General features: G+C 40.1%; 1 protein-coding gene across 2 annotated transcripts in view; it reads left to right on the top strand.

Moving 5' to 3' along the window:
• Positions 1-10,247, top strand: part of GCNT1 (glucosaminyl (N-acetyl) transferase 1) — a 56,978-nt gene that overhangs the window by 31,181 nt on the left and 15,550 nt on the right. Inside the window, exon 2 of one of the 2 annotated variants that reach the window (XM_070050634.1) lies at positions 7-111. The exons of the other annotated variant lie outside the window; for it this stretch is intronic. The gene's annotated coding sequence lies outside the window, so the exon portion shown is untranslated. The remainder of the gene's footprint in view (positions 1-6; positions 112-10,247) is intronic. 2 annotated transcript variants of the gene reach the window in all.

Genomic DNA, 10,247 nt, shown 5'->3' with positions numbered 1-10,247 from the left:
TGACAGACAGAGTGGACAGTGAGAGAGAGAGACAGAGAGAAAGGTCTTCCTTTGCCGTTGGTTCACCCTTCAATGGCCGGTGCACCGCGCTGATCCGATGGCAGGAGTCAGGTACTTATCCTGGTCTCCCATGGGGTGCAGGGCCCAAGGACTTGGGCCATCCTCCACTGCACTCCCTGGCCACAGCAGAGAGACCAGCAGAACTCTTAATGCAGGTTAGCAAAGGCATCCGGTGCAATCAATTTCTTCCTATGTTGCATGGATGTATAAGAATCCAAGGAAGAAAATCCCAATTGTTCTTTGAGGTGTGTGTGTGTGTGTGTGTGTGTGTGTGTGTGTAGTCACAGAAATATATAAATAAATGCACTTAAGAGTTCTGAGGATGCTATGCCATGTAAACATGTAATAAGATATGTAATATTCCTTTCTCCCTCCCAAATTCTTCTTTGCTTTTTAATACTAAGAAATTAAAGAAAATCTATCCTGAGTCACACATTGCTCATTTCTTTATAGTTTTTTTTTTTTTTTCCATTTTCTCCTCTATGGAGTGAAATTTCTCTAACTTATACCAGTAAGCGTGAAATACTGGGATAAATGTGATTTTTTTTTTTAGGTCTGGTTCATCTTGAATATTTGCTATTCATATCTGGCAGATTTTGTTTGTAAATTGCCATGGTGGCTGATGTTTTCTGTATTGTTAAGTCCTCACATATTGTGCTCGTATTCAAACTGAAATCTTGATCTGATAATCAGTGGTTTGGAGGCTTCTAATATACAGATCTCCTCATCTGTTAATTGCTGTGAACACAGTCCTGCACTGGATTTACCGCCACTCCATGCTTCTCATCTGATACTTAACTATTTGAGTTGTTGAAGACAAGAGCACTTGGTAGTAGATGAAAATGAGATTTTTTTTTTTAACCTTGCAACATCAAAGTAATTGAAAACACATTCCCATGGCCACTTTTATAGCGCTGGGCAAGGTATGCCTCTCATACCTATCTTTCCCATTGCTCTGTGTTCCTAATAGAGTTTTATTGAATTTTGATTGAGTAATAGCATTTACATGACAAGACTGCTGCTCTTCAGAGCTAAGCAGATGAGGTACATCCTGGTTGGTTTTTTCATCATTGCGTGACTGATTTCTTTGGAGGCCATAGTCACCTTCCCAACTCCCTTTATTTGCTTTGATTTCAAGGTTGCCGTTAGAAACCCAGTCTTCTAGTCTGCTAGTTGTTTAAATCTATTTTCAGTACATTTATTCCCATCTGTTATCCCATCAGTTTATCTTCTTGAAAGACATCACTTCCAGAGCCTTATGAGCTGTTGCATGTGCTGTGGAGGCTTATGGGTTGTTACATAGCCAGGGATGTCCATTTGACACAAGCCTGGGGGTTACCTTCTCTCTTCTTATGTCAGATCCCTTTTCCAGTTCTTTCCCTTTCTTGGTTAATACTTCAGTTTTGATGGTGCTGGTTGTTTAGTAGCTTCCAGAGAAAGAATTCATAAAGGTAAGTATTTGAGATCTTGCCTGTTTTCCATTTTTAAAAAGTATTTTTATTTATTTGAGAAGTAGAGTTACAGATAGTGAGAGGGAGAGACACCCCCCAAATGGCCGCAATGGGCAGAGTTGAACTGATCCGAACACAGGAGCTTCTTCCAGGTCTCCTACGTGGGTGCAGGGAGCACTTGGGCCATCTGCCACTGCTTTCCCAGGCCATTGCAGAGAGCTGGATCAGAAGAGGAGCAGCCAGGACTAGAACCTGCACCCATATGGGATGCTGGCACCTATGGCAGATGATTAATCTATTGTATACAGTGCCAGCCCCAGTGTTTTCATTTTATCATGACTTTGCTTAGTAGTTCATCTGGCTGTAAGAATTCTCAGCAGGAATATGGTGTTCTTCAGTGCTTAGAAAGTATTGCTCCATTGTTCCTTGGTTCCTGTGGGTTTTGTGAAGGGTGAAGCTGCTCTGATTCTGGATCCTTTGTGTGGCTTAGGTATTCCCCCTCCCTGCAAGCATAGATGATGACCTATCCTTTGTGTTTCACCCTCTCAGGAGTAATGAGTGGATCTTGATGTGGATCTGTTTTGATTTTTTTAAGAGACATTTTATTTATTTGAAAGAATTATATATATAGAGAGAGATTGATCTTTCATTTGCTGGTTTACTTCCTAAATGTCAGCAACAGCCTGGACTGGGCCAGGCTAAAGCAAGGAGCCAGGAGGTTCATCTAGGTCTCCCACATGAGTACAGGAGCCCAAGGACTTGGACCATCTTCTGCTGTTTTCCCAAGTGCCTTAGCAGGGAGCTAGATTGTAAGTGGGGCAGGAGAGTGCCCATATAGGATGCTGGCATTGAGGTGGTGGCTTAACTTGTTATGCCACAATGCTGGCCTCTGTGTGGACATCCACTGTATTTGCATCTACTGTAATTGCATCCACTGTGCTGGGACTCTAGAGTATTTGTAATCTGGAAACCAACCATTCCTAAATTTTGGGAAGTAGTCTTGAATTATTATTTGATGGCTTCCTTCCTTTTTTCTCTCTCTCTCTTTCTGGAACTCCTGTTATTCAGAAGGTAAACTCCTCGTCTGTTTCTCTGAATTACTATATTTTTTCTTTCATTTTTTCATCCGATGATTTGTCTGTTTGCTTAACTACCTAAGAGTTTTTTCTCAACTGTATCTTTCAGTCCTTCTGTTGAGATTCTCATCTTTGCTCTCATGTTATTAATTTTCAGGAGCTCATTTTTATTTGCTAGGTGTCCTGCTCATGTGGTTTCCTGTTTGTTTTAGTCTTCTGTTGCTGTGAGACACAAGACCTCAAAGATAGTGACATACAGCATAACCATTTAATTTTTGCTCACACATTCTGTGGGTCTGGAATTTTGTTAAGAGGCAGGTGTTGTGGCACACCTTGGGATGCCTGCATCTGAAATCAGAGTGTCTGGGATCAATTCCTGCCTTTGCTTCTGATGTAGCTTCCTGCTAATGCACACCTTGGAAGGCAACAGGTGATATCTCAAGTACTTGGGTCCTTATGGGATACCAGATGGAGTTCCTGGCTCCTGACTTCAGGAATTTTGGGAGCAACCCAGCAGTTTGAATATCCCCCCCCCAATTCTTTCAAATATATAACAGTAATAATAATAATGAAGCCGGTGCCACAGCTCAATAGGCTAATCCTCCGCCTAGCGGCGCCGGCACACCGGGTTCTAGTCCCGGTTGGGGTGCCGGATTCTGTCCCGGTTGCCCCTCTTCCAGGCCAGCTCTCTGCTGTGGCCAGGGAGTGCAGTGGAGGATGGCCCAAGTGATTAGGCCCTGTACCCCATGGGAGACCAGGAGAAGCACCTGGCTCCTGCCATCGGATCAGCGCGGTGCCATGGCCACAGCATGCCGGCCGCGGCGGCCATTGGAGGGTGAACCAACGGCAAAAGGAAGACCTTTCTCTCTGTCTCTCTCTCTCACTTTCTACTCTGCCTGTAAATAATAATAATAATAATAATAATGAAAAAGAATTTTGGTAATACTACAGTGAGTCAAAGAATTGGAGTCATCTCCTGGCTTCCTTATTCACACGTCTGACATGTGGGCTTCAATGATGTCAAAGACTGGGGTACCTCTGGCCCTCCATGAGGCTTCTCACACACCCTGGAAGCTGGTTCTGAGAAAGGAAGATTTTGGAGAACAAATTCTCCAAGGCAACCCTGCAGAAGCTTTGAGTTTTCACATGACCTAAACTTAGTGGTCACATAGTATCACTTCTGCTAAATTCTCGTGGTCAACAGAGTCATAAGTTTGCCCAAATTAAACGAGGAGAGAATTTGTTTCTTGATTGGTGAGGTCCTGTTACAGAACTGTTCTAGCTGTCTGCAGAAAATATAATCTGGGCCTCTTATTTACTCACTTTTCATGAATGCAGTATCTTTTTTTTATCTCCCTGAAGATAGGAAAGGTAGGTTTTTTTTGGTCCCAGCACACTCTGTTTTCTGTGTACATTTGAGGACCTCTCAATTGAGCAGTGTATCTGTTTTTTCTCCTGGCTTAGTAGGATTCCCTAGGGAATACAGTTATGCCTCAGCTTTACAGTGAAAGTTCTGGGAGATAAAAGATGAGGAATAAACAAGCTAGAAATCAGGAAAGAGATCTTGATAGTCATGCTTTGAGGGCATGGACCCTGCCTTCCATTATGCCTGGTGTATCCCAACCTGGGGAACATCTGCAGAGAATACATCTTGGATCTTTGTCGGGTTTGAAGTGGAGACCTAAGTACTTTGTAAACAGTTGTCAGTTAATATTTTTTTTCCTTCAAAATATGGTATATTTGATGCTCAAATGACATGTTTTTGAAAGACAGACAGTGATAGATCTCCCATCTGCTGATTCACTTTATAATGCCTGCAACAGCCAGGGCTGGGCCAAGGCACAATCAGGAGCCAGGTACTCCATCTGGGTCTATCTGCCACGTGGCTGACTTCTCCCAACTACTTGAGCCGTTGCCTGCTACACCCCAGGATGCACATTAGCAGGGAGTTAGAACCAGGAGCTGAGCTGGGGTTGTAACCTACACACTCCAATATAAGACGTGGGTGTCCCTTGCAGCATCTTAACTGTCAACAACAAACACCCCCAAATGACTTATTTTTAAAATTTTATCAGTGCTTCTGAATTCTGTAATAAACTAAGATAGATGAAAGAGTTGTCTTTCAGAGTGGCAGATATCAACATGTCCAGATGAATGCCAGGAGGTTATTGTCTGATGAATGGGCTCCAGATCAGTGGACCCTTTCGCCCAGCAGTTACAGCGACTCTTGGCAGTTCTGTGATTACAGAACACAACAAAGCTGATGACACACGCTTCAAGTCACATCCCTTATATATAACACCCCAAACATCTTTCAGCACAAGATTAGATGAATCTATACAGTGCATGAGCACATAAATTCAACATTTCTGTTTGTATTGAATCTTTCCTGTGGCAATATTTCGGCGTTTTTTCAATAATACTGTCAACTTTTAAACAGTTTGTTAAAATAATCTTTCTTTAAAAGAAAAACTGCTTATCACCCAAATGCGCTCATGAACACATAGGAAATTAATCCTATCAAACTTCTGCGCAAGAGAATTTATTTTTTCCAAAAGGGGTAATACGTTTGTTTGAAATAACTTACTCCCAGGCCGGTGCCGCGGCTCAATAGGCTAATCCTCCACCTAGCGGCTCCGGCACACCAGGTTCTAGTCCCGGTTGTCCCTCTTCCAGGCCAGCTCTCTGCTGTGGCCAGGGAAGTACAGTGGAGGATGGCCCAAGTGCTTGGGCCCTGCACCCCATGTGAGACCAGGAGAAGCACCTGGCTCCTGCCATCGGATCAGTGTGATGCGCCGGCCGTGGCAGCCCTTGGAGTATGAACCAACGGCAAAGGAAGACCTTTCTCTCTCTCTCTCTCTCTCTCACTGTCCACTCTGCCTGTCAAAAAAAAAAAAAAAAAAAAAAACAAACAACAAACAAACAAACAAAAAAAAAAACAAAAAACAAACACTTACTCCCAGTTCTCTTTTGTCACAAAGGACACAACTTGAAAAGATAACTCCAGGATCAGGGTTGTGCTTCCAGAGATTGGAAAATAGTTTCATATGAAGCAAACTGGTCTATGTGATGATGTAATTCTGTTATCAAGTTGGAATGATACTATTCTAGGCTAAAGGTCATTTGGCAATACTCAAGATTTTATTGGCACATGCTCCAGTGATCAGAACTTGCCAACTGAAAGTATAAGGTTAGATATTATACAATGATAAAGTGGATGATCAACAAAACATTTGCTGGGATTAGCACATTGGGAATATGACCTTCTATTAAGTCAATAAGAATCAATATTACTTCCTATGTTGAATGCCCAGGATATGGTTCAAGAGTCTCTAGTGTTTTGTTGAATTTATCTCTTGGCTTCATTTTAGGTTTGAAGGGCAAGGGCCAGCTAAAGGCAAACCTGCATCTAGAGAATGCAGTGTCAACGTCAGTCTCTTTAGGTAAAATCTGATTGTCCACATGGAGATGTTTTTCCAAGGAAATCTGATTAATCAGGTCTTTCCTGGGCTCATTTTGCTATTCAGTATATATCTGGAGGCGGTAGTACTTGCTTCATTTCCGTCTCCATTGTCATAGTCCTCATTTCTTCTAACACTGAATTATGAAAAGATTCATGCACACAGTAAAGTTGAGCAATTTTTTACTATGAGCACTTATACATTCATACCTAGGCCAATACCATGAATATTTTACTCACTGCTCTATCACACACCTATCTACCTATCCATCCCTCTACACGCTCTCATTTCCTAATATATTTCAAAGAAGATTTCAAGACATCAGTCCATAATCCTCATTTTTAGCTCCTTCTCTTCTCTCTCTGGTTTTTGTTTTTTGTTTTTGTTTGTTTGTTTTCCACAAAGAAACCTTTTATTTAAGGAATACAAACTTCATGCATTTCATAAATACAACTTTAGGAATATAGTGATTCTTCCCACCATACCAGATCTCCCACCCCTCCTCCTTCCTCTCTCATTCCCAGTACCATTCTCCACAAAGATCCATTTTCTTTTCTTTTCTTTTCTTTTCTTTTCTTTTCTTTTCTTTTCTTTTCTTTTCTTTTCTTTTCTTTTCTTTTCTTTTCTTTTCTTTTCTTTTCTTTTCTTTTCTTTCTTTCTTTCTTTCTTTCTTTCTTTCTTTCTTTCTTTCTTTCTTTCTTTCTTTCTTTCTTTCTTTCTTTCTTTCTTTCTTTCTTTCTTTCTTTCTTTCTTTCTTTCTTTCTTTCTTTCTTTCTTTCTTTCTTTCTTTCTTTCTTTCTTTCTTTCTTTCTTTCTTTCTTTCTTTCTTTCTTTCTTTCTTTCTTTCTTTCTTTCTTTCTTTCTTTCTTTCTTTCTTTCTTTCTTTCTTTCTTTCTTTCTTTCTTTCTTTCTTTCTTTCTTTCTTTCTTTCTTTCTTTCTTTCTTTCTTTCTTTCTTTCTTTCTTTCTTTCTTTCTTTCTTTCTTTCTTTCTTTCTTTCTTTCTTTCTTTCTTTCTTTCTTTCTTTCTTTCTTTCTTTCTTTCTTTCTTTCTTTCTTTCTTTCTTTCTTTCTTTCTTTCTTTCTTTCTTTCTTTCTTTCTTTCTTTCTTTCTTTCTTTCTTTCTTTCTTTCTTTCTTTCTTTCTTTCTTTCTTTCTTTCTTTCTTTCTTTTTTTGACAGGCAGAGTGGACAGTGAGAGAGAGAGACAGAAAGAAAGGTCTTCCTTTACCGTTGGTTCACCCCCCAAGTGGCTGCTATGGCCGGCGCATTGCGGCCAGTGCATTGCGCTGATCCGAAGCCAGGAGCCAGGTGCTTCTCCTGGTCTCCCATGGGGTGCAGGGCCCAAGGACTTGGGCCATCCTCCACTGCACTCCCTGGCCACAGCAGAGAGCTGGCCTGGAAGAGGGGCAACCGGGACAGAATCCGGCACCCCGACTGCGACTAGAACCCGGTGTGCCGGCGCCGCAAGGCGGATTAGCCTAGTGAGCCGCAGCGCCGGCCCCCACAAAGATCCATTTTCAATTAACTTTATACACAGAAGACCAACTCTAAACTAAGTAAAGATATCAACAATTTGCACAAAAAAAAAAAAAAAAAAAAAAAAAAAAAAAAAAAAAAAAACCTCAAAACTATTTCTCAACAGTCAAGACAAGGGCTGTTCGGAGTCATTGCTTCTCAAAGTGAATATCACTTTTTTTTTTTTTTTTTTTTTTTAGAAACTTAATTAACTTTAAAGAAGCACCCAAGAATGATACATCTTTTGGGAGCAGATGTAACTGTAACTTATGAGACATAAAAACATACTCCACTTAATACGTTAAAAGAAAGTCCTTGAGAAAGAGTTTTATCATTAATTAAGGAAGCACCTAAGAAAACAAGCAATGGAGTTGGACACTTAGGCATAACTGAAACTTATGAGACATAAGAATATCTTCCACTTAATGCATTAAAATTAAATAAATCTTTGAGGACAAGATTTACTGCTCACTCTCATAATACAACTCTTTGAGGACAAAGGTCCTGCATGGGAAGTTAGTGCACAATGGTTTCTGTTGTTAATTTAAGAATTAACACTCTTATGTATGATGTAAGTGACCACCCAATTCTCTTGACACGAGCTGCCTAGGTTATGGAAGTCTTTTGAATCTATAAATTCCGTTAAGTATTTAGACAAGGCCATAGCAAAGTGGAAGTTCTCTCCTCCCTTCAGAGAAAAGTACCTCATTCTTTGATGACCACTTTTTTCTACTGGGGTCTCATCCACCGAGGTCCTTCATGTAGGACATTTTTGCCATAGTGTCTTGGCTTTCCATGCTTGAAATGCTCTCATGAGCTTTTCAGTCAGACCAGGAAGCCTTAAGGGCTGATTCTGAGGTCAGAGCATTACTTAAAGTGATTGTCATTCTACGAGTTTGCTGTGTGGACTGCTTGCCATGTTGGAGCACTCACTCCTTTTAAATTCTATTATTATTACCAGACACTTAATCCTATATATATGATCACTTTTAACAATCCTCCTATATATATGATCACTTTTAACAATCCTATCCATATGATCTCTTTAACACTTAAGATGATATTTTTACCACCCAGCTTAAGGGGATTTGAGGTCCCATGGCAAGTTTTTAAACAGTACCCTTAGAAGTAAGTCCATAGGAATGTATGCAGAACTAAACAGCTTTACAGTTATAAGCTTCAATACACCTCATAATTACAACTTCTGGAACATGGTGATTCTTTCCACTGTGCCTGCTCTCTTACCCATACTCACATCCCTCTAACTCCTCCTTCTCTTATTCCCACTCTTATTTTTTTACTAAAATCTATTTTCTGTTGACTTTATATACATATGATTAACCCTATGTTAAGTAAAGAGTTCAACAAATAGCATGGAAAAAAAAAAAAAAAACTGTTCCTCAACAGTCAAGACAAGGGCAGCTCAAGTCATCCCTTCTAGAGGTATCGATTTCACTTCTACAGATTGCCTTTTAGATGCTCAATTAATTATTATAGGTCAGGGAGAACATATGGTGTTTTTAACTTTTTGGCCTGGCATATTTCACTAAGTATGATGTTTTCCAGATTCATCCATTTTTTTGCAAATGACCAGATTTCATTTGTTTTTACTGCCATATAGTATTTCATGGTGTACCCACCCTGTAATTTCTTTATCCAGTCTTAAGTTGATGGGCATTTGGGTTGATTCCATGTCTTAGATATTGTAAATTGAGCTGCAATAAATATGGGGGTGCAGATAACTCTTTCTTATGCTGATTTCATTTCCCTTGGGTAAATTCCCAGGAGTGGGATGGCTGGGTCATATGGCAGGTCTATATTCAGATTTCTAACATATCCATACTGTTTTCTATAATGGCTTTAGCAGCTTACATTCCCACCAGCAGTGGATTAGTGTACCTTTTTCACCACATCCTTGCCAGCATTTGTTGTTTGTTGATTTCTGTATGAAAGCCATTCTAACTGGGGTGAGGTCAAGCCTCACTGTGGTTTTGATTTGCATTTCCCTGATGGCTAGTGATCCTGAGCATTTTTTCATGTGTCTGGTGGCCATTTGAATGTCCTCCTTTGAAAAATGTCTGTTTAAGTCCTTGGCTCATTTCTTAATTGGGTTGTTTGTTTTGTTGTTGTGGAGTTTCTTATTTCTTTATATATTCTGGTTATTAATCCTTATCAATTGGATAGTTTGCAAATAATTTCTCCCGTTCTGTCGGTTGCCTCTTCACTTTCCTGAGTGTTTCTTTTGCAGTACAGAAACTTCTCAATTTGATGTAATCTCATTTATTAATATTGGTTTTGATTGTCTGTGCCTCTGGGATCTTTTCCAAGAACTCTTTGCCTGTGCCAATATCTTGCAGAGTTTCCCCAGTTTCTCTAATCATTTGATGGTGTTGGATCGTAGATTTAGGTCTTTAATCCATTTTGACTGGGTTTTTGTGTAAGATACAAGCTAAGGGTCTTGCTTCATACTTCTGCATGTGGAAATCCAGTTTTCCCAGAACCATTTGTTAAAAAGACTGTCATTGCTCCAGAGTTTGGTTTTAGCTCTTTGGTCAAATATAAGTTGGTTGTAGATGCTTGGATTGATTTCTGTTTTTCTGTCTGTTCCAATGGTCTGTCCATCTGTTTTTGTACCAATACCAGGCTGTTTTGATTATAATTGCCTGGTAGTGCATCGTGAAATC

This window comes from Oryctolagus cuniculus, chromosome 1 (assembly GCF_964237555.1).
Source record: "Oryctolagus cuniculus chromosome 1, mOryCun1.1, whole genome shotgun sequence".
In the NCBI taxonomy this organism is placed as follows: domain Eukaryota; kingdom Metazoa; phylum Chordata; class Mammalia; order Lagomorpha; family Leporidae; genus Oryctolagus; species Oryctolagus cuniculus.
This window is presented reverse-complemented; position numbering and strand designations above follow the sequence as displayed.